Source organism: Pinus tabuliformis, chromosome 7 (assembly GCF_031772625.1).
Source record: "Pinus tabuliformis cultivar Carrire ecotype Pingquan chromosome 7, CPIR1, whole genome shotgun sequence".
Classification (NCBI taxonomy): Eukaryota; Viridiplantae; Streptophyta; class Pinopsida; order Pinales; family Pinaceae; genus Pinus; species Pinus tabuliformis.
Genome location: NC_142293.1, coordinates 1,095,885,057 through 1,095,906,551, shown reverse-complemented (window position 1 = coordinate 1,095,906,551; position 21,495 = coordinate 1,095,885,057).

The window sequence follows — 21,495 nt, the reverse complement described above, 5'->3', positions numbered from 1 at the left end:
ATGTATGTCATCTGAAACAAATATTCTAGCGGTGTCAAAAGTATGGGATTTCTTTGAATCCAAAGAAGAGAATATTTGATGTGTCTGAAGGGATTCTACTAGGGAACATCATTATAAAAACAAAAATTAAGATTGACTCTAAAAGGATCAAATCCATCAGACAGATCCCATTCCTAGTGAATAAAAAAGCCATGCAATGTTTCTTAGGGAATTAGAAAATTCATCTGTGATTATTCTCATATAGTCAAACCCATTCAGGAGATGATTAAGAAAGATGCATTATACAATTGGGATAAGATGGATAAGGATGAATTCACTTAGATCAAGAAGGCTATTGCTAATGCACCCACATTATTCATTCCAAACTATGGCAAAGATTTCCTGCTCTATACATTTGCTTTATATTCATCGATTGCGATCGCATTGACTCAGAAAGATATTAAAGGAAATGAGCGACCTGTCGCCTTTATGAGTGCTAGTCTACAAGGGCCATAATTAAATTATCCTACCATAGAAAAGAAAGCTTATGATGTATACAAGGAAGTTAAGTATTTCAGGCCCTATCTATTAAAATATCAAAAAATTATATTCGTACCTCATCCGGTAGTAAGAACATTGTTCGTGCAACAAGAGTTGGGTGAGAAGAGGGCTAATTGGATGACCTGTCTACAAGAATATGATATGGAATTCAAAACAGTTCATACCATAAAGGGTCATGACCTATGTAAGATAGCAATTGAAGCAAGAGACGCTCTCGAGCAATATCTTTCAGGATGGGAGAAAGAGATAGAAATGTGCAACATTGAATATGTTCCTCAGTCAATGTTTACAACACCATGGTATGCAGATTTATGACAATTTTTGGACAATGACACCTTACCTATGCACTTATCGAACAAACAAAAGAGGGAAATTCGTTTAAGGGCTCTATATTTTCAACTGGTTCATGGGGTGCTTTTTTGTAAGCACCACAATGGTGTCCTATTGGGGTGTTTTGAGATGCAGGATACAAATAAGGTATTGAAAGATTTACACGATGGACCAGTAGGTGACCACTATGTGGGTGACATTACAACACATAAGGCTATGTGGGATGGTTATTATTGGTCCACTCGTTTCAAGGATGCTCACACCTACATCAACAAGTGCCAATCTTGTCAAAGAAAGCGATCAAAGGTCAGCCACCCCACAACTACCAGTATTAGTTGAGTAACTATTCCAACAATGGGGCTTAGATGTTATTAGAGAAAATTTTCCCCATTCATAAAAGCAACACTGATATATTCGTATGACGACATATTGCTTCACTCGGTGGTTAGAAGCAGTTCCTCTCAGACATGTAAATGACTAGGAAGTCATCTACTTCTTGCAACATAATAAAATAACCAGGTTTGGCGTTCCTACGTCACTTGTCTTTGATAATGCGACTTATTTTTCTTCATTAAAAATTTACGAATTCACATTAGAAAATGCAATTGTATTGAAACATGCATCTAATTATTATCCATAAGGAAATGGTTTGGCTAAATTAACGAATAAGAATCTTATCCGCATAATCAAGAAAACCATCTTCTCTGAACAAAGGAACTGACATAAATCTTTGACCAATGCACTTTGGGTTGACCGTGTAACTCCAAAGCCTTCCCTAAGAACCTCACCATACTTTCTAGTTTATGGTAAAGAAGTTATCTTGCCTCTAAACCTGTATCTTCTAGCCTTGCAACTCTCTCAAGAGTCACAAGGTAGACCTTGCCTTTTGGTTTAGAGTAGGATAGACACTTTACTCAAACTCGAGGAAGAAAGGATTAAGGCCAAAGATATCTTTTTCATGCAGCAGAACCATGTAAATCATTGGTTTGATAAAATTTCCATAGGGGAAAAGAGATTTGATATGGGTGACCAAGTATTGAAGTGGGATAAACCCCACGAAGAAAAGGGAAAACACAAAAAGTTCCAACCTTTGTGGATTGGACCATTCAATGTTGAAGAAAAGATTGGTCTTTATAATTTCAAGCTGAAATCATTAGAAGGGAGGATTGACCCCCTTCCCATAAATGGCCGAGATTTGAAACATTATTTTCAGTAGTAGCTACAAGCTGCGCTTCATATACAATTTGCTTTGTTTCTCTTTATTTTCATCTATGTCAGCCATTCATGTGTATGTTAGTAGTGTCGTGTAATGTATTGTTTTTTGGTCATTGTACATAAATAAGACCCTTGTGTAAAAGTGCATGGCTCAAAATACTTTGTGGTGTAATGAAAGAGAAGTGTGATAACCAAAGCACTTGGATTTTTATTGTTCTCCTTCTTTGTTTGGGAAAACACCATAGGTTGAGCTAAGTCCAAATGGAAAATATGATTTTTCCAATAGGAGAACATTGAGGTAACTTGTTGGACCCACACCTATGCTAGTATCTAAACTACTCAACTTGTTGTAAATCTACTTGTGTGTTAATGCATTTCCAATATAGGACTGAATGGATAAGGGGAAAATCTAAAGTGAGAAAACCAATATTGGAGGCCTTAAAATAATTCTTTTAAGGGGAAACCTCCTCTTCTCTTAATAAGTTAGGACCTCTCTTTTTCCCATTGAAAATAATAAGTGCCAATGCACAATTCTATTAAAATAAATAAATAAAGGGTGAAAGAAGAGAAAGGCTTCCTACGCAAGGAGGTGATGCAAGCGACTTCGCCAGGGTACTATCCAAGCTCATTGGAAGCGAAGCAACATTTGTGCTCTTGAAGTGACTCCGTTGGGGTACTAGCTAGGCATGTTGGTAGCAGAGCAACACTAGAGATGAAAACTCATAATCTGAATATCAAAAATTCGCCGTGCACGTTACCCTTTTCCAGATGGAAACAATTGTGATATGGTGTATATTTTGTATGTATTCAACCATGTAAAGAAAAATGGAGATGCTATGTATAAAACTGGGTCAGAAGGGGGAAATCGAGGCAATCCATACTTCCTAAAGGTTTGACCCTTAACCAAAAGCTATTCTTGGACAGAGAAGCTAAAATATGCCTAGTGTGTCGCCAAGTATTTTTGCTACTACAACACCCTCCAAAATTTCAATACATTCGAATTTTGGAGCCTACTATCACTGTCAATTTGATCATCAAGTGTCGTCTTATGTCATTCTATGTGTTTTAAGTGTCCTTAAATGGGCTCCAGTGTCGTCACATTGGTTAGAAAATCTTTAGGTGCATTTCATGGTCATAACATCTTTGTTGTTGTAAAATGACACTTTTGGGTCGCAGTCACACACACTTCATTCATTGTACTTGGGGAATGTGTACAAAGTGGCATTTTGATGTTTATTTATCATTGTTTAAGTTTTTCTAATTTTTCTTGATGAGTTGTTATGTGTCGCACATGGTTTTATGTCTAAAACTTATCTTGTTCGCCCCTTGCCCTATATCTCAGACTTAGACAAATATTTTGTTCAAAGCCCACCCATTAAGTCCAATAACGCATGGGTGCACTCTAAAGCCTTGATGGGGAATCCTTGATTGTTTATAAGTGCGCCCTGTTCCCTAAAATCACTTGTTTTTATTGTTTCTCGTAGATATTTCTTGGCTGCAAAAACTACACCGAGAAACCAACTCGACCAATCTTAGGTTCAATATGGCCCTTGAACCAGAGGGGGCTCCCTCAATTGTTATGAGGATTTGTTTAACACTGTTCACTATCATTGGACACAATGATCATATTAATGAATTATTTTGGATGGTTGCTAATGTTTGTCCAATCCCTGTTTATGAATAAATCCCTTTCTTGCAGAGTCCTTGGTTAAAGTGCCAGTATCCAATTTGACCGAGTAACATGATTTTTAAAGGATTCAATAGAAGAATATAAGAGAATTCATGACAATTAAGAAGTCAAATAGAATACTTAATCAAATTGATAGTGGATGCGTGTAGAAGTTTTCTACAGCCAAACAAAACAAATTCAAGAGATGATAGAAGGAAATAATTAACTATTGTAGAGGAATTAACCAAAACAAACAATTCAGTTAATTAATATCTGTAAATTATTATAATTTTGCAATGGGATTTCAGAGAGATTGATACTGAATATATTCTTTCCCACATCTCCTGTGCTACCTTGAACATGTGCAGAAATAAGATATGAAAGTATTGGAAAAACAATAAGAAAAATAAATTCTGTCAGAACTGGAGCTAGAATACTTCAATTAGGAATTCTATAATAAAAACTTCTAGAATAGTTCAATTAGGAATTCTATAATAAAAGCTTTACAAAGTGACAGAGTTTTGGCATCAATATCCAATCCATTGAACATTATAATTAAAACAATATATATAAAACATCTCTCCTAAACTGTTACAATATTTATGGAATAAAGTGATAGAGTTTTGGCATCAATATCCAATCCATTGAACATTATAATTAAAACAATATATATAAAACATCTCTCCTAAACTGTTACATTATTTATGGAATAAAATCCTAAACAATAACAAAAAAAAAAAACTCTAATTCATTTGCTGGAAACTTGGAGCTGTTTGCAAGTCTTATGCCTTGAACTCTTGAGCTACTCAAACTCTTTGCTGGAAAACTGCACTTTGATCCCAGTTTATTGATCTTTTGCTGCTAGGTGTCTTTTGAATGCTGATATCTCTACCTCTAAATCTGAATAGGAATGACTGCTAATATTCCTCCTTCTTCAAATGCTAAAATACTGTTTGTAATATGGTTGAATGATATTTTTTTCTAGGTGTCCATTCAATCTCCAATGCTTGAATTGACTAATGATTTTATGTCACTTTTAAAAAAATGCTTCACCATTGTAGTAAAATATTTTGGAAGAAAATATTTTGATAAATGTTTTTCAAATATTCTGTAAATGAATTTCATACAATATTTTAAATATTTATTTGAATGATTTAATAAACATCCTCTTGTTTTGAAATCCATGTCTTTTTAAATCCATGGCTTGCTTTTTCTTCCCATGGATTTAAGAAATAAAACTGTCTTGTTTTGCCTGAATTAATATATTGATGAATAAATGGATTCACTAATTTCCTTCCCATGGATTTTAAAAAACCATGTCTTGTTTTGCCATGGTTGGTAAAAACCATTGACTAATTTCTTCCCCATGGATTTTAAAAAACTATGTCTTGTTTTTCCATGGTTGGTAAAAACCATTGGCTAATTTCTTCCCCATGGATTTTAAGAAACCATGTCTTGTTTTTCCATGGTTAGCAAAGTATTTTTTACTTTCCCTTTTTAAGTATTTATCCAAATTTAACATGGTAAAGGTGAAAACAAATTTTTGGAGGGGGGTAGGTTAAAGGTATCCATCAATAACCATTGATTTATTTTTTCACATATCCCGAGGCATCAAGATTAGGAAAATTTAATGATTAAGTGCCATGGTGACACAAATCTAATTTGACTTTTTGACTTGGCTGACGTATGTGGTTCCTATAGTTTAGAGTTTGGGTTTGTTATTTTTAAACTAAGTTTTAATATTTTAAATAAATAATTTTATAAAAAATATAATTATATATATTTTATAAAATTGAATTTTATTAAAAAAAAACTATTAAAAAAAACTTGGAAACATTTATATAAACCTCATACACTTCATGCTTTAGCAATGGAAAGGGTTAGATGGAATGATATTTAAAGGAAGATATTTGTCAAGTAAAGGGTAAAATTGAACGAAGGTGGTAACTAAATTTTTAAAATTTTTGTAACTTCTAGGGTGTTAAAATAAGTTACAACAACACACTCCTTAAGCCTCTTTTCCCTTCCTTGCTCTGAGCTATGCCCTTCAAGAGACTAAGTCTTCCTTGAGTGCACTCCTTTTATTTGAAGAAGTGTAACCTCCTTGAGCGCATGATAGCACCCTAAAGGCCCTAAGCCCAACCCTTCAACCTTCCACAATGCGATATGCACCCTCTTGGACCCCTTGAGTGCATGAGCGCACTTCGAAGACATGAAGCATCAACCTTCAACCTGCAGGAGTGCATCTAATGCCCTCCTAGGCCTCTTGAGCACATGAGCACACCTCGAAGCCTTGAAGCCTTTTCAGGAGTGTGCACTTCTCCCTCCATCTCCCCCTTGAGCGCATAATGCACAAGGGAAGCCTAAAGCCTTCCCTTCATCCTTCGGATTTATGCCATGCACCCTACCTTGAATGCATCCCTCTCTTGAGCGCATGAGCACATGTTGAAGCCTAGAAGCTTCCTATTCTCATCCCTTCATCCTTTCAAAGTGCGCCCATGCACCCAAAATATCCTTTTACCCCTTTTAAGCACACTAGAAAGGAATGAATAAAAAACAAAACATGGTAGAATAGAAGATTTTCAGGCTAGTGGTTGATTATCATGAGTGTTTTCAAATACAAGTATTCCAAGAACAACATAGAAATAACACACGAGGAAGATTAGGAAAAGAGAACAAACAAAAGGAAGCATAGAAAGAATGAAGAATGCACTTGAATCTTGATGATCAAATCACTTCAAGGACTCCATTAGATCAAAGACCCTTTGGAGGGTGAAGACATCAACGATTGAAGCTGCATGAAGAACAAAGATACATGTGGTAGCCATGTCACCATTGAAGAAGTCCATGTCATCAGTCACTATTAGTCCTAGTCATCAAAGATAGTGACATGTCACGTTCTCATCACATGATGATGTGGAAGTCATAATGTATTGTGTAATCATTGTAAAGACAAATAAGTGGAAGTTCAAGAGTCATGTATGAAATAAAGAGGCATGGAAGTCTAAAAGTCATGTAATACCAAAGGTCATATGTAATTACAAAATTCATTTGGAATTCCAAAGGTTAGTAAAAGTTGGAAAGTCAAGAGTCATGAGGATGTGAAAAGTCATTCCTCAAGTTAGAAATAGATCCTCATTTCTCATGTAAATTACTTTTAACCTTGTCTTCTCCCACAAGGAATTAGAGAGACAAAGTTAGTACCTTTGGGGAGCAAGTAGTGGCTCTAACACTCCACTATTAGAGCTAGTGGTGTTCATTGTATTTATGTATCTTGGGAATTTTTCTTAATAGTGAGGCCTTCCAAGACAACATGTTTTCACACATGGATTGTGAATGTTTCTAAGACTATTATTTGAATGTTTATGGTTCATGTTTTCTTTCATCAGTACTAAAGTTATTGAACTATTTCAGTGACTTTGGTGCTCTTCATTGGAAATGTGTTGTTATTTTTATAATGATCGTCACATCCTTGTGAACTATTTCACTTTATGTTAGATGAGCCTTTCTCTTTTACGTGTGTCTCCATTAGAGTAGTAATATTACTTCTCTATTAGATTATCACTTTATTTTCTTCTCCATAGTAATAGAACCTTGATACATCTACAATCGAACATTAACAAGGTGCACTCTCTTTCTCATTCAAAACAACATTTTCACTTCTATCTTGTGCTAACAATTGAAGCCAAGGAATATATTTAAGTAAACGACAATTGGGCCATATTACAAATGGGACTCCTACCTCAAACGATGTGAGATCTAGTTGGGACCTTATATCGGGGAGATATGTTGTATGTTGGTGGTATCGAGCACCGTCAACATGGTGTTAGAGGTTTAGGTGGGGTAGCTTGTCTAGTCATGCATTCTCTTGAGGTAGGGTATTTGGTAGATTGGAATGATTTTTCTAGGTTCATGTGGATTTGAATAAAAAATTTATCCTCTTTGTCCAAATACATGTGCATTGGAGTCTATTACTCCTCGTGGCCTCATCTTAGTTTTGTATTCATAGTGATTTGATTATGGACATATAGTTAGATTTTTATGCTATATTAATTCAATATTAAATGATTTGGGAGCTCATCCCCTTGGTTTCCTTCAATTCTTGTGCAATAAATCTCTATATCCCTCTCTATGACCACTTAGATGACATATTCTACATTCAGGATATGGATCGAGATTCATTGGGACTTCATCAAATGTCAAATAATGCTTTTGGGACAAATTATGGTAACAACCTCCTTCAAATATGTGAATCTCATGACCTAATAAATCTAAATGATCTCCATTACTTCCTAGACCCTCCCCTATTCACTTTCCTAACTCATGGTATAAGTGTGAATCTAGTGGATTATGTCTTATATAATTAGGACCCACTCCACTTTATTTTTCATTTTGTAACAATTCATATCCAATTATATGACTATTCTCTTTTCATCTTCTCCCTCTCAGCTAACCAACCACCCTTGACCCCTCCTCGTCGGGCCCTCCTCAAACTATGATCCTATTTAAGGATGGAATCCTTAACACCTAAATTTCCTAGCTACACCAAATGCTTACCTTAAGGTCTTGGTTCTCATCACTAGAATATGCCTCTATCAAGTATGCATGCCTCTTATCCACCATATAGGAATCCACCCTTAAATCACAACCCCATTTCACTTGGTCCACCTCTACTTCATGGAAACACATATTTTTACCACATAAATTGATAATACGATGAAGAATGTAGGGCTCTCTAAGGCTAACTTCTATATGTCTTCACTAATGCTCTCCTCCTCTTCCTTGACCTTAAGGGTTCCTATCATCACCTACTCTACCATAAGAAACACCTATCCATTTCAATATGATAGTATTGACGTAGCTCCCTCATCCATTCTTTAAAAACATTTTAGTGACCTATTTTCCAATGCCACTCCCCTCTCCTGCTTGATGTTTATCCAAGATCCATGTTCTCTGAGACATTCACTATTTACAAGTTCCTTATTTAATCCTTGATTTAGGTTACCTTCCCCCTTTATTTCCCTTTATTCTCATAACAAGATGTCCGAAAGGAAGTTTGAGGGATGGACACCAAAAAAGTAGTTGATGAGGGGGGTTTATAAGAAAAAATATTCAAGCACAACCTTCACACTTTAGATAATTACTTGAATGATATATGTAATATTGCTACTCAAATTGGATTTCCATAGGATTTGTTGCATCACACTATTCACCCTATCAAAAAATTGGGTTCAAATATCGACAACTACGAAATGATCATGGTTGGACACATGTTCTCACAATTTTATTTTGGTCCTCCATATGAAACTTTCTAGGGAGCTTGAGGTAATATATCTTAGACCTAGAGGAAAGATATATTCTAGCCAGCACATAAGAAAATTGATCACATTTTTATAGTTTGAGCTATCATCAAGGAGACATAACATCACTTTCTAAAACTTTACTACTATTTTGTATATTTTTGGAAATCTTTTTGTTTTCCCCCCTTTGAGACCCTACTAGAGAGTCTCAAATAAATCAACATCTCCAAGTCCACCGACAACCATCATACTTACATGAGATGGTTCTTGGCCATTTACACATTGAACATGTGGTGTTAGATTCATCAAGAGTAGTATCTATATCAATTAGGAATGTCCTTTGTCTCCCACCTTTTTTGGGATCTATATTTATTAGCCGGAGTCCTCCATGGATGAGAATTTCCAAGACGGTTATGGGTGCCTTCTCGACCAAGTTTCGATATCTATCATGCTTTTCACTAGTTATGTGGTCCTCTTGGTCTCATATCTAAATAGGTTGTAGAGACAACATGATTCTTGTCCTTTTTCTTTAACCTTTGTTAGTTAATGATTGAATTTGGGAAAACCAAATTTATGATCTTCAACGAGATGAAGAAGGTCTAACAACTACACTTGGAGGTACACTTCTCAAGCCCTCATTTTATTTTGACTCATGTACTTGAGTCCTATGTCAACAAGGTCTAGGGATTCTTTTCCCTCCTTTAGACATTGTTTCTTGCACCATTTTCAAGAAATATTATTTATGATGTCTCTCATGGATGCCCTTATTAGACCCATAGGTCCATGGTTCAAATGTTTGGGGTCTTCTTTACTAGAGTATTATTAGGAATCAAATTAAAGAGTGTAGATCCTTCTTGTTCAACGTGTCATTAAATTCAAATAGGCAATCCTTTAGTGCATCATCCTTAGAGATTTTGGTGCCTAACCCTTATGAATTGAGATTGTATTCCTCCTTGTTTCATTCTTGCATAATATTTGGAGATTCCCTGACTCAGTGAGAGGACAAGAATGCTATGCACACTTGGAATATTTTTATTCAAAGTCCATTTCTTTAGCTAGCCCCCTTGAGCCATATTTGATGTTGATTTCTTGGGACATCAAATATTTAGGAGTTTGTGGGTATTTTGAGGGATCAATTTCCTCTATTTATACATTGCCTGGATGAACTTGTCCACCTCTTACCTACTATGGAGGAGTTGATATTAATTATTTGAGATAAAATTTATAGGAAATTTATATAAATCACTTGGATAAAACCTCAAGCTAAGTTATGTCTAAATATGGCCTTCTTCGCTAAGAAATTCTTGGAGTTTAAGAATAGAATCATTGCCTAGCCTCTATACGCACTCTTTCAATAGATGCATGATCTTCTTATTCCCTTAGGTTAGTCCAAAGTGGGGTCTCATACACTTTAGATGGAGGTAGATCACCAAATTGATTGTTTAGAAAGTATTTTCTAGTTGTTCCATCTTCATCAGGTTGATATGAAGGAGTGCTTCATCTTACTACAAGATTAGAGGCAATTGAATTATCTATTCAGAGAACCACATACTCTGTCTAGCTTATTGAGATACATTGACCAGAGATGTCTGGATTTATTGTTAAGGTCCTAACATCCCTAACCCCCTAAGTACATAGATTAATATCTATCACGATGTATGTATGCCATCATTATTAAATAAGTACGATGTTGTAGTGTGAACCAACTATTGTGAGAAGGCTTACTAGAAGGTTCCACCTACTAGAATGTTCTTATGAGATATAAAGTACTATATATAGATGTAAAACATTTTAAAAGGTGCATTAAAAATCATTTTTAATATTATCTCTACTCTATTGGAGATTCCCCCCTCAAAGAGGTGCAAAAACATTACTTCCATATTAATAAAGGTGTAACATTTAGTTCATCTTTTCTATTGTGTTTGTTGTTCTATTTCTCTTTGCTATAAATCTATGTAATATTTCTCTACTATCCCAACACCTTTCTTCTTATGCACACCCTCCATATGGTAATATAAAACCAATATTATGTCTCCCACATTACTAACTTGAAACAACTATGTGAGTCCTTGCAAACTACATTCATATATGCTAAAGTTAATACTGATAAAACCTTTTCTACAATTAATGGACACCTTGCTACCTTTAATGCCTATCTTAGTAAACGCGATTATTTAGAGGATTCATTGTCTACATTTATTACTAACTTTCTAAATAAAAAATCAAAAGAAAAACCCTTATGAGAGGAATGGGTTTAATCCTCCCATACTTAAATTCATGGAACAAAATGGATGCTCCAAATGCTAGTGGAGAATGGGAACTAAAAAATCCCTTTCTGTTCTCTAAAGCACTAGCTACAATTTTTTTTGGAGGATTTTGTAGGGGAAAAGGGATGTGGTTCTACGTAATTAGTGAAAATTATATATCCCCAACTAAAATAGAAGACATGGAAAGACATCTTTCATTTGGTAGGAAATTAATTAATCTAGAAAGTGGATGAATGTGAGAAAACTCAAATTGGCCTTGATCCTTGAATAGGAAATAAATGGTTGCATACATTATCTCTTTGGTTGATCCAATATCTCAAGCATAAAGGATATTACAACATTATACAAGTCATGAACTAGGATATATCTACAAATTGGAAATAACAATGGTTGTCCTATGAGGAATTTTCATTTAGTGAAGAATTCCCTCAAGAATAGAAGGGTTATTTGGAGATTCTAAAATATGACAATGTTAAAATTTAAGAAGATGATGATCGATTGATTTAATTAGTCAAACCCACTAGATATTATGTGCATAATTTGGTATATTTATTTGATCTAGGGCAAACCTTTATTACGAACTTGATATGGATTTGGCTCACTTAAAAGGATTAGATTTATAGGACCATTTTAATTGAAATTGATTGCATTTGAAGGTTTCAATTAAATTTGATTTAAAGCATCATTTAACCGTACCTTTTATATTTCTATAATCACTTAATGCATATCAACATAATAGCATATAGTAGGAAGGCATGCATATAAAAACATGGGAAAAGATATCAAACACATAAGGGAAAGATATCCCCAAGTTGGTAACGGAGTTCAGATGGTGTGGGCTCATGAATCCATGAACCACTTCATTATCTTCTTTAAATACACACTCCTTTAGAAATGGCTAAATTCCCATGCCATCAAGTGGCAGTAGAATTCCAACAATAATGGTAGTATCGAACTCATACAAAATACAAGAGTTGATTCTCACAAGCATGTGGCCATGTCTCTCTTACAAAGAGACGATCTCCTCTAAATGGGTTGATCTCTCACAAGCATGTAGCATAAATTGGACTCTCTCACATAAAGTGGAAACAAGTCCTCTTGAATCTATTGTTCAGATTCAAATCATACTCATCATCATCATACTAGTCTTGTAATTCTAAGACCAATGACTGTAAACATGACTACTTTATGACAAAGTGTCAAAATGGACTTTTCTTAGCACCGCACTGTCTTGTTTTGCATGCAAGGCTCAAATGATAATTTCCCCGTGTTGATTTTGATAATTCTACCTTGCTTCAACATACAAAGATCACCAAATCTTGCAACACACATTAATGTCTTTGCAATATCCGAAAAGAAACAAAAACCATAAATATATAAATCTTACATTGGCTCTCATGCCAAGGCAATGACAATTTTGCTCAAAATTGGAAAAAACATCATCAACACATTCATCTCGTCATTCTGTGAATTTTTACTATAGACTTGACCACCTTCTAAGGAGTGTCACCTTGCCTCATTAAGCATGCCACAAAATTACTATCAAATGTGAGTTCTAACCATGAGATCTGATTTTTGCTGCTCAAGCTACAACATGTTCCATACAAGTAACTTCGTCTCCAAATTATGAAACTTTAGAGTATAAACATGAATACCTTCTAACATATGCAAGGTTTCCTTGAATCTCATGCCAAACATTAATTTCAATCATGGGATTCTCCCATGAACCCTCAGATATTCTACTCAAATCTCAATTTTGATTGCACGTTGAATTCCTTGCGAAATTTTTAGTAAAAAGAGTATAAACTCAGCTAGGTTTTAATACTGTCAAATCTATACCCGTTAATAATCTCCAAGATTCCACAACAAAAAGAATATACAGGGAATATTCCCCTTCAAATTCACATCTGTGCCTAGTTCTACAAATAGGGTTCCGCTCGGTCCATCAACCCTCTCTCCTGTTTCTCAGTCAAATCGCTCTCCATGCTGCTTGACATTGGCCCTCCTCCTCCTATGCTAAATGGTATGGTGGTATTTAAATGAAATGGGGATGGAAAATATTTCAAAGCCCACCTATTGGTGGATTGGTTATCGTGCCATGTTTAGAATGTTTGTGGTTGGTAGTTGGCAGGGGTCATGGGTTAAAACCTCATGGAACCGAAATTGTGTTTGTTTTATATGCAATGTTTAATTCAAAACAAACTCATGACTATTATTTTCAATAGACAACCTGAGTGGTGTAATGGTATTTGGTTTGGAACGACACTGACGAGGTTTTATATGCCATAAGTTTTTCTCATCATTACCAATTTTTTTTAATCAAAATGAAGATTAGAATACTAAATTTTTTTATACCTTGCTTGGTTGTCTCTAGTGCAAGCCTATCGAGGAGTTATTTCCTTATCTCTTCCTTTGAAATGCTCACTAACATTGGAATGTTGTGATGTGATCTCAACATCCTGCATTGACTCAGACTTGTCACTTGAAGACTCTCCTATCTCAGTGGATTTAGAGTGTCTTTCGTTGGTGGTCTTGGAACTTTCTCCAACTATCTCTCTAGCGTAGACTAGTATTGCATATTGAGGTATTTCCACCACTTGGATCAGATTCACAATGCCTTGGGCATTAAGTTCTCTAAGGAATCCTCCTTTATATCCCATTTTATTTAGTAACTTCAAATCAATGCCTGCAGTGTGCTTTTGAAAAGCACCAAAATCATCATCATGAAATGAAGTAATTACACAAGGATAACTCATTACCTCCATTCCTATCTGTCACACTTGGTACTCCTCTGGGAGTTTGACCAATTCCTCTTGTTTCTTGCTTTGTATGATGTGGAATTCGAACCTTCTAAGCCACCTTGGTTATTTGGTATATAGGAGGTATCATAATATGTGCATACATTCATATCTTCATAACAAGAACCATGATTTATATACCCATAATGGAGACCAGTTGGCCTCATCTTGGAGGGAATTTGTGCATCCTTTGTAGTGGAACATTCTCCAAATTTTTCCTCCATAGAATGTTCTAGCATGAGTCTTAATTTCTGATTCTCATCCTCTAGTTCTTGCAACATACTCTCCAACTCAACATTCTCTGCTAGAATGCATTGGTTGATCACTTCGAGCTCTTGAAGCCTCACTCACTTCAATCTTGCTCCCATCTTTGATTTAACACCTGCATTTTTTTGTCAACCTAGATTTGATACCAAACTTGATCTAATCCAAGGTGAGCCACTGAGCCCTTGTTATGAACTTGTACTAGAATTGGCTCACTTAAAATGATTAGATTTATAGGACCGTTTTAGTTGAACTTGTTGCATTTGAAGGATTGAATCCATTTTGAATTAAAAAATCTATTAATTTTGATTTTTCTCTCTCTATCATAATTAATGCATCTCAACATAATTGTAGAAAGTAGGAAGACATGCATTAGAAAACATGAGACAATATATCAAACACTTAAGGGAAAGATATCACCAAGTTGGTAACAGATTTCACCCGATGTGGGCTACATCTCCGAGTCTCATGAATCCTTGAATTGATTCATTCTATTCTTCAAATATAATCTCATTTAAAAATGGATAAATTCTCACATCATCAAGTGGGAGTAGAATTCCCACAACAATGGAGGTATCAAAGAGATTCTATCATACACAATACTGTGAGTTGATTCTCATAAGCATGTGGCCATGTCTCTCTTACAAAGAGACATCTCCTCTGATTGGGATGATCTCTCACAAGCATGTGGAATAAATTACACTCTCTCACATAAAGTGGAAATAGGTCCTCTTGAGTCTGTTGTTCATATTCAAATCATAGTCATCATCATCATACTAGTCTCACAATTCTGAGACCAATGATTGTCAACATAACTAATTTATGATGAAGTGTCAAAATGGAATTTTCTCAACACCACACTATCTTGGTTTGTGTGCAAAGCTCAAATGATATTTTTCCTGTGATGATTCTAATCTTGCTGCATTGCTACAACATACAAATATCATTGAATCCCGCAACATACATTCATCTCTTTATAAGATCTAAAAATAGATAAAAACCATAGATACATAAAGCTCACATTGGTTCTCACGCCAAGTTGACCATATTTTTGCTCAAACTTTGGAAAACACATCACCAACACATTTGTCTCATCATTATATGAATTTTGACTGTAGACTCAACCACCTTTTAAGGAGTATAACCTCTAGGCTTTACCATATATCCCTCCATTCATAGGCAAGGATTCCTAGGCCATCTAAGGCAACAAAAAATCCAGCTTTACTGCAACCCACAGTCCAAATCAAGGGTTACTAGGCCATGTGTTCTATCATTTTGGAGATCCACCTCACTCAGCTTCAAATCCATCCGATAATCTAGCTCAACCAAAACATGAGAACCCCATCACACCATGGCTATCCAGAAATGGAAAGGCTAGGCTGAAAACATTGTCACACCTGGAAAAACCCATGCCATGATAGAAAAGAACCACATGCAGTACCATGCATACCAAATATAGCAAGGAAAATATACATGAAAGTCAATACCTACAATGAAGCCTGCTATAGGTGCTTGATCCTGCCTTTCCCTTCTTGATCTTTGCTTCCTCTTGCCTTCTTTTCCTTTCTTGCTCCAATGCAAAAATGCTCCAAGAAAACTCTTAAGTGTCCAAGAGTATGAGAGAGAGAGAGAGAGAAAATGAGAGAGATCCAAAACTCAACTGAAAAATTGTTACCAAATGATCCTTAGAAGCCTTTTTACGAATGAGGCCTCTATTTTCTTAATTTTCCATTATTTTCCTTCATTTTCCTCCTCACATGCAACCTGTGACCTTTCACCTCCCTTTTCTCCTAATTTACATTATTTTCATAAATAAATGTGCCAAAAATACCATTTTTCCTTTCCAAAGCCTTAGTGATTGCCTCCACCAATTTACTTAGCCATAAACAACCAAATGAACACCCCTTAGGATGTCTTGCCCAACATTAAGCTTCAAATAAGTGTCCCATCAACTGTGGTTATTGTTTTTAACTTTTATTACATGGAATTTTCACCAGGGCTATTACAAAACCCTCCCACTTGGGGGACACTGTCATTGGTGTTCAATCACACATGCACCTCAAAAATTCGCTGAAAGAAGACATACTACACATGGAGTTTTATAACATAGCTCATTGCAATATTTACAATTAAATACCTCCTCAAACGAAAAACATCATGACACCATGATAACATACCGCGTAATCGAGCTTTATAACACAACTCATTATAGTATTTTCAATGATCATCTTGTTGAGTACCAACCTACATGACATCATAACATCATGATAAAATAATCACATGATAACATAATAACATGACAACATAATCATAATGACATAACACCCATTCCACATAGTGGAGCTTTATAACATAGCTCATGGCGGTATTTACATCCATACACATGTGTACATATAGCGACATTACCAAAAATATATATCAAAAACATATACCAAATCATATACCAAAGCATATATCAAAACATATACTAGATACCATATCTAAGGATATATCAAAACATCATATAACATATACCAAACCATCATAAAGCATATATCAACCACCATAAAGCATATACAAAACCACCATAAATCATATACCAAACCACCATATCAAAGTTGCTTTGCCTCAATCGGTAAACAAGGAAGGATACATAGCTTGCATCTGATCCGCTATCTCACATGTAGCTTCATCAAGCCTAAAGTGCTTCCATTTCACTTTAACTTGCTCCATTAGTCGGTTTCAGAGCATGAGCACCTTTTTCTGCAATATACACTGAGGCTCTGGGTGTAATTATCCATCTGGTTCCACCTGCAATACAAACCAGTCAATCACATGATCAACATCCTTAACATACTTCTTAAGAAAAGATACATGGAAAACATCATGAACTTTCACTGTTGGAGGTAGTGCAAGTCGATAGGCTACTGGCCCAATCCTCTGAATGTTACTAAAGGGTCCAGAAAACCGTGGTGCTAGATTGGCACAAGATCTAATCCTCAAGGAGCTATTCTTTGGTTTGATGTGCAAGTACACCTATTCCCCAACCTGGAACTCCTTGAGCAACCTATTCCTATATGCATAACTCTTCTACCTATCCTGTGCTTCCTTTAGATTCTTCTTGATCACCTGCATTACCTGTTCCATGTCTGCCAACATTTCTAGTCCAATCAATAACCTGCTAAGCGAATCACTCTAACTGATGGGAGTGTTACAAATATACCCATACAATGCCTCAAAAGGACTCATCCTTAATGACTCTTGATAACCATTGTTGTATGTGAACTCTACCAAAGGGAGATACTATTCCCACTTCCTTTGTTGATGCATCACATACATCCTCAACATGTCCTCTAATATCCTCTTGACCCTCTATATCTGTCTGTTTAGCTGCGGATGATAAGATATTCTAAAGGCCAAATTTGTGCCCAAACCTTCAAATAACTTCTTCAAAAACTTGGAAGTGAAATTTGCATCCCTGTCTGACACAATCTTCTTTGGAACACCATGCAGTCCAACTACATCTCTGATGAATACTTGTGCCACATCACTAGCTGAGAATGTAGCTTTTACTGGAATGAAGTGTCCAACCTTTGTTAACCTATCCATAATGACCATGATGGAATCATGTTGCTTCACTGCCTTATGCAACCCTATGATGAAATCCATGGAATTGACCTCCCATTTCCACTCTACTTGGATGTTTACACTCTATTTTCACTCGCTGACAGTCGAAAAACCTCGCCACAAACTCTGCTACATCCCTCTTCAAATTCGGTCAATAGTAGAATCGCTTCACCACTGTTAGTTTATTTTGATAACCTGGGTGAACTAAATAAGGTTTCGCATGAAACTCCATCAAGATCACCTTCTTGAGCTCACTACTATCTGGTACATATATCCTGTCTCAGAACTTGATCAATCCATCTGCTGTAAGAAAATAATTCGTACCCTGTGCACCTGCGCTTGTACCTATACCAGTACCTATATTTGCACCTATACCCTGCTGCAACCTATGCACAATCTCCATATACCTAACATCCTACTGACCTGCCTACAAGATCCTATCCTGTAAGTCTGTCATATAGGAGCTCATGGCTGCTAAGTGATGTACCTATACTCGTCTACTGAGAGCATCTTCCACCCTATTCTCTTTACCTTTTATATACCTAATCTTGAAATCAAACTCGTTGATCGTGGCCAACCATCTAGCCTGCCTGGCATTCAAATTTGGCTAGTCAAACAAATACCTCAACCCAATACGATCACTCATCAATACAATCCTCCTGCTAAGAAGATAGTGTCTCCACATATTCAATTCATGTATGATCATTGCTAACTCAATATAATGTGTTGGGTAGTTCTTCTCATTCTCGTTTAGTTTCAGGGACTCATAACATACCACTTGTCCATCCTGCATAAGGAATCCACCATGCTCTCTCTTGCAAGCATCTGTGTATGTCACAAACTCTTTGTACGGATCCGAAATCTATAGTAATGGTGCATGTGTCAACAAATGCTTAAGCTACTCAAATCAAACCTCCCACTCCTCTGTCCATTTTAACTTCTTACCTTTCCTTTACAATGATGTGATGGGATAAGCAATCTACGAGAAGTTCCTAATGAACTTCTTGTAATATCCTACCAGACCCATGAAAGATCTTACCTCATCCACACTCTTAGGAGCTACCCACTCCATGATGGCCCTTATCTTCTCTGGATCTACAACAATGCCTTCCTTGGAGACAACATGTCCCAATTAGTATACCTTAGTCTGAAAGAAACTACACTTGCTGAGATTAGCATACAATTGATACTCTCTCAACAACCTCAACACTGTTGCTAAATGCTCGACATGCACTTCCTCATTTTTAGAATATACCAGTATATCATAAATGAACACAATAACAAAATTTTCCAAATATGGACACAACACACTATTCATAAAGCACATGAATGTAGCTGGAGCATTAGTTAAACCAAATGGAACAACAAAAAACTCATAATGCCGATACCTAGTCCTAAACGCAGTCTTCTAAGTGTCCTCTTCTTTGATGCGTACTTGATGGTATCCCGATCTCAAGTCAATCTTCGAGAACACTGCTACTCCCTTCAGCTGATCGAACAAGTCATTAATCCTCGACAAAGGGTACATGTTCTTGATAGTCACTTTGTTCAACTACCTATAGTCAATGAAAAATATGAGTGTTCCATCTTTCTTCTTCACAAACAAGGTCAATGCGCCCCAAGGTGATACACTTGGCCTAATGTATCCCTTGTCCAACATTTCATTCAACTATAGCTTTAAATCAACTAACTCATGTGTGCTCATCCTGTAAGGTGATTTTGATGCTGAAGCTACCCCTAGCACTAACTCGATAGAAAAGTATACCTCCGTATGAGGTGGAAACTTGGTAATGCCCTCAAGGAATACATCCTGAAACTGATGCAAAATTGGGTACTTGTTCAACACATCTGCATCTTCAACCTCCTTACTGTTATCACTAGAAATGCGTACTAAAAATAACTTGCACCCCTTCATGTGACTATGCTTTGCTTGCATAGCTATCACCATCCTAACTGATGTGGCTTTATTCTTACCCTGTAAGACTCTTAGTTCCCCATTGTCACCAACACACTCAATAGCTTTGTCATAACAATCTACCGTGGTCCTATGAAGATACAACCAATCAATGCCCAAAATCATACTATATGAACCCAACGATAATACATTCAAATGTGCTGTAGTAGGCATACCATTCAAGTCAAATGCACAATATCTTACCCAATGATGAACTCGTTTCTTCATACCTATAGCCAACTATACTAACCAAGACTTTGCATGATATTATTTACTAAAACCACACTTATCCACCAAGTCAGGACTATCATAGCTATCATTAGATCCATGATCAATCAAAATAGAAATAACTTGATCATAAAGCCCACCATCCATCTCAATGATATATGCCTAGTGTTCTGCCTGCCCGTTGTCCACTTTTGCATAGATATGTGGAATACTCTGACCAACATCCCCAACGGTCTGCGCCTCCTTTGAACTATATATCTGAGGCCTACCACCTTGATTTTGTGGAAAATATCTCTTAAGGTTTTCCTTACCACATGTCCAACACTCCAACCGTCCAGTGCCCTCACCTCTATGCTTCTACTGTTTATGTGACACATGTCCCTGTTTAGTTGCATTAACTCTCTTTTGTGGTGCCACATTCTCTTTCTCATCTGCATGCAAAGGCCTTGTCCTCTTAGGCTTCCATTTACCTTTACCTTTCTTCTTTCCTTTCCAACCATGCTGAGATTCCATCTTACGCTTTGATTGTTCATATGCTTCAGTTTCCCAATGACTTCCTCAAGTGATGAGGCTCATCATAATCAATCCTATCTCTAAATGCTAATGGCAAACCACTAAAAAATCTATGAACTTTATCCTTATCATCAGTAAGGTACGGTGCATACATCAATAGTTCCAGAAACGTGGTCGTGTAATCTTCATTTGTCATTGATCCCATCTTTAGCTCATAGAATTCTTTAGCCTTACTGTTGTAGTACCTCTCTGACAAGTGTTTCTTCCTTAAAATCCTCTTGAGTTCCCTCCAACTCAAGTCATCTCTCCTGATGTCTTTGAACCGCTTAACATCTTCCCACTAGATGTTTGCTTTACCTTTCAAGCTGAAGATATCTATTTTGGGCTTCATGTTATCTTTGTACTCACACAACTCAAAGAATTTGTTCATCCCAAGTATCGAAGCCTCTACATCTTCCGAATTCTTCATATCTCCGTCAAAAGTAGGTGGTTTTTATTTCTTGAATTAATCCGGCAAGTATCCCCTATCATTCCTCCTATAAGGATGATATCGATGACGATCATGATGTCTACCAGAACCAGAACTAGGATAGTACCTGTACTCATCACCCCTCCTATCTGGAGTGTCCATCAACCTTCCATCTCTCACTGTGCCAAATCTATCTGACTTGTGTCTACTAGGAGACTTACTTCCATATGCCCCATTAGTTCTATCCTCTTGTCCATAGATGATCAGAAGCGGACCTTGCCTCTCAAATTCTAACAAACTTTGAAGAAGTATAACATTAATCTCTACTTTCTTCTCTTATGC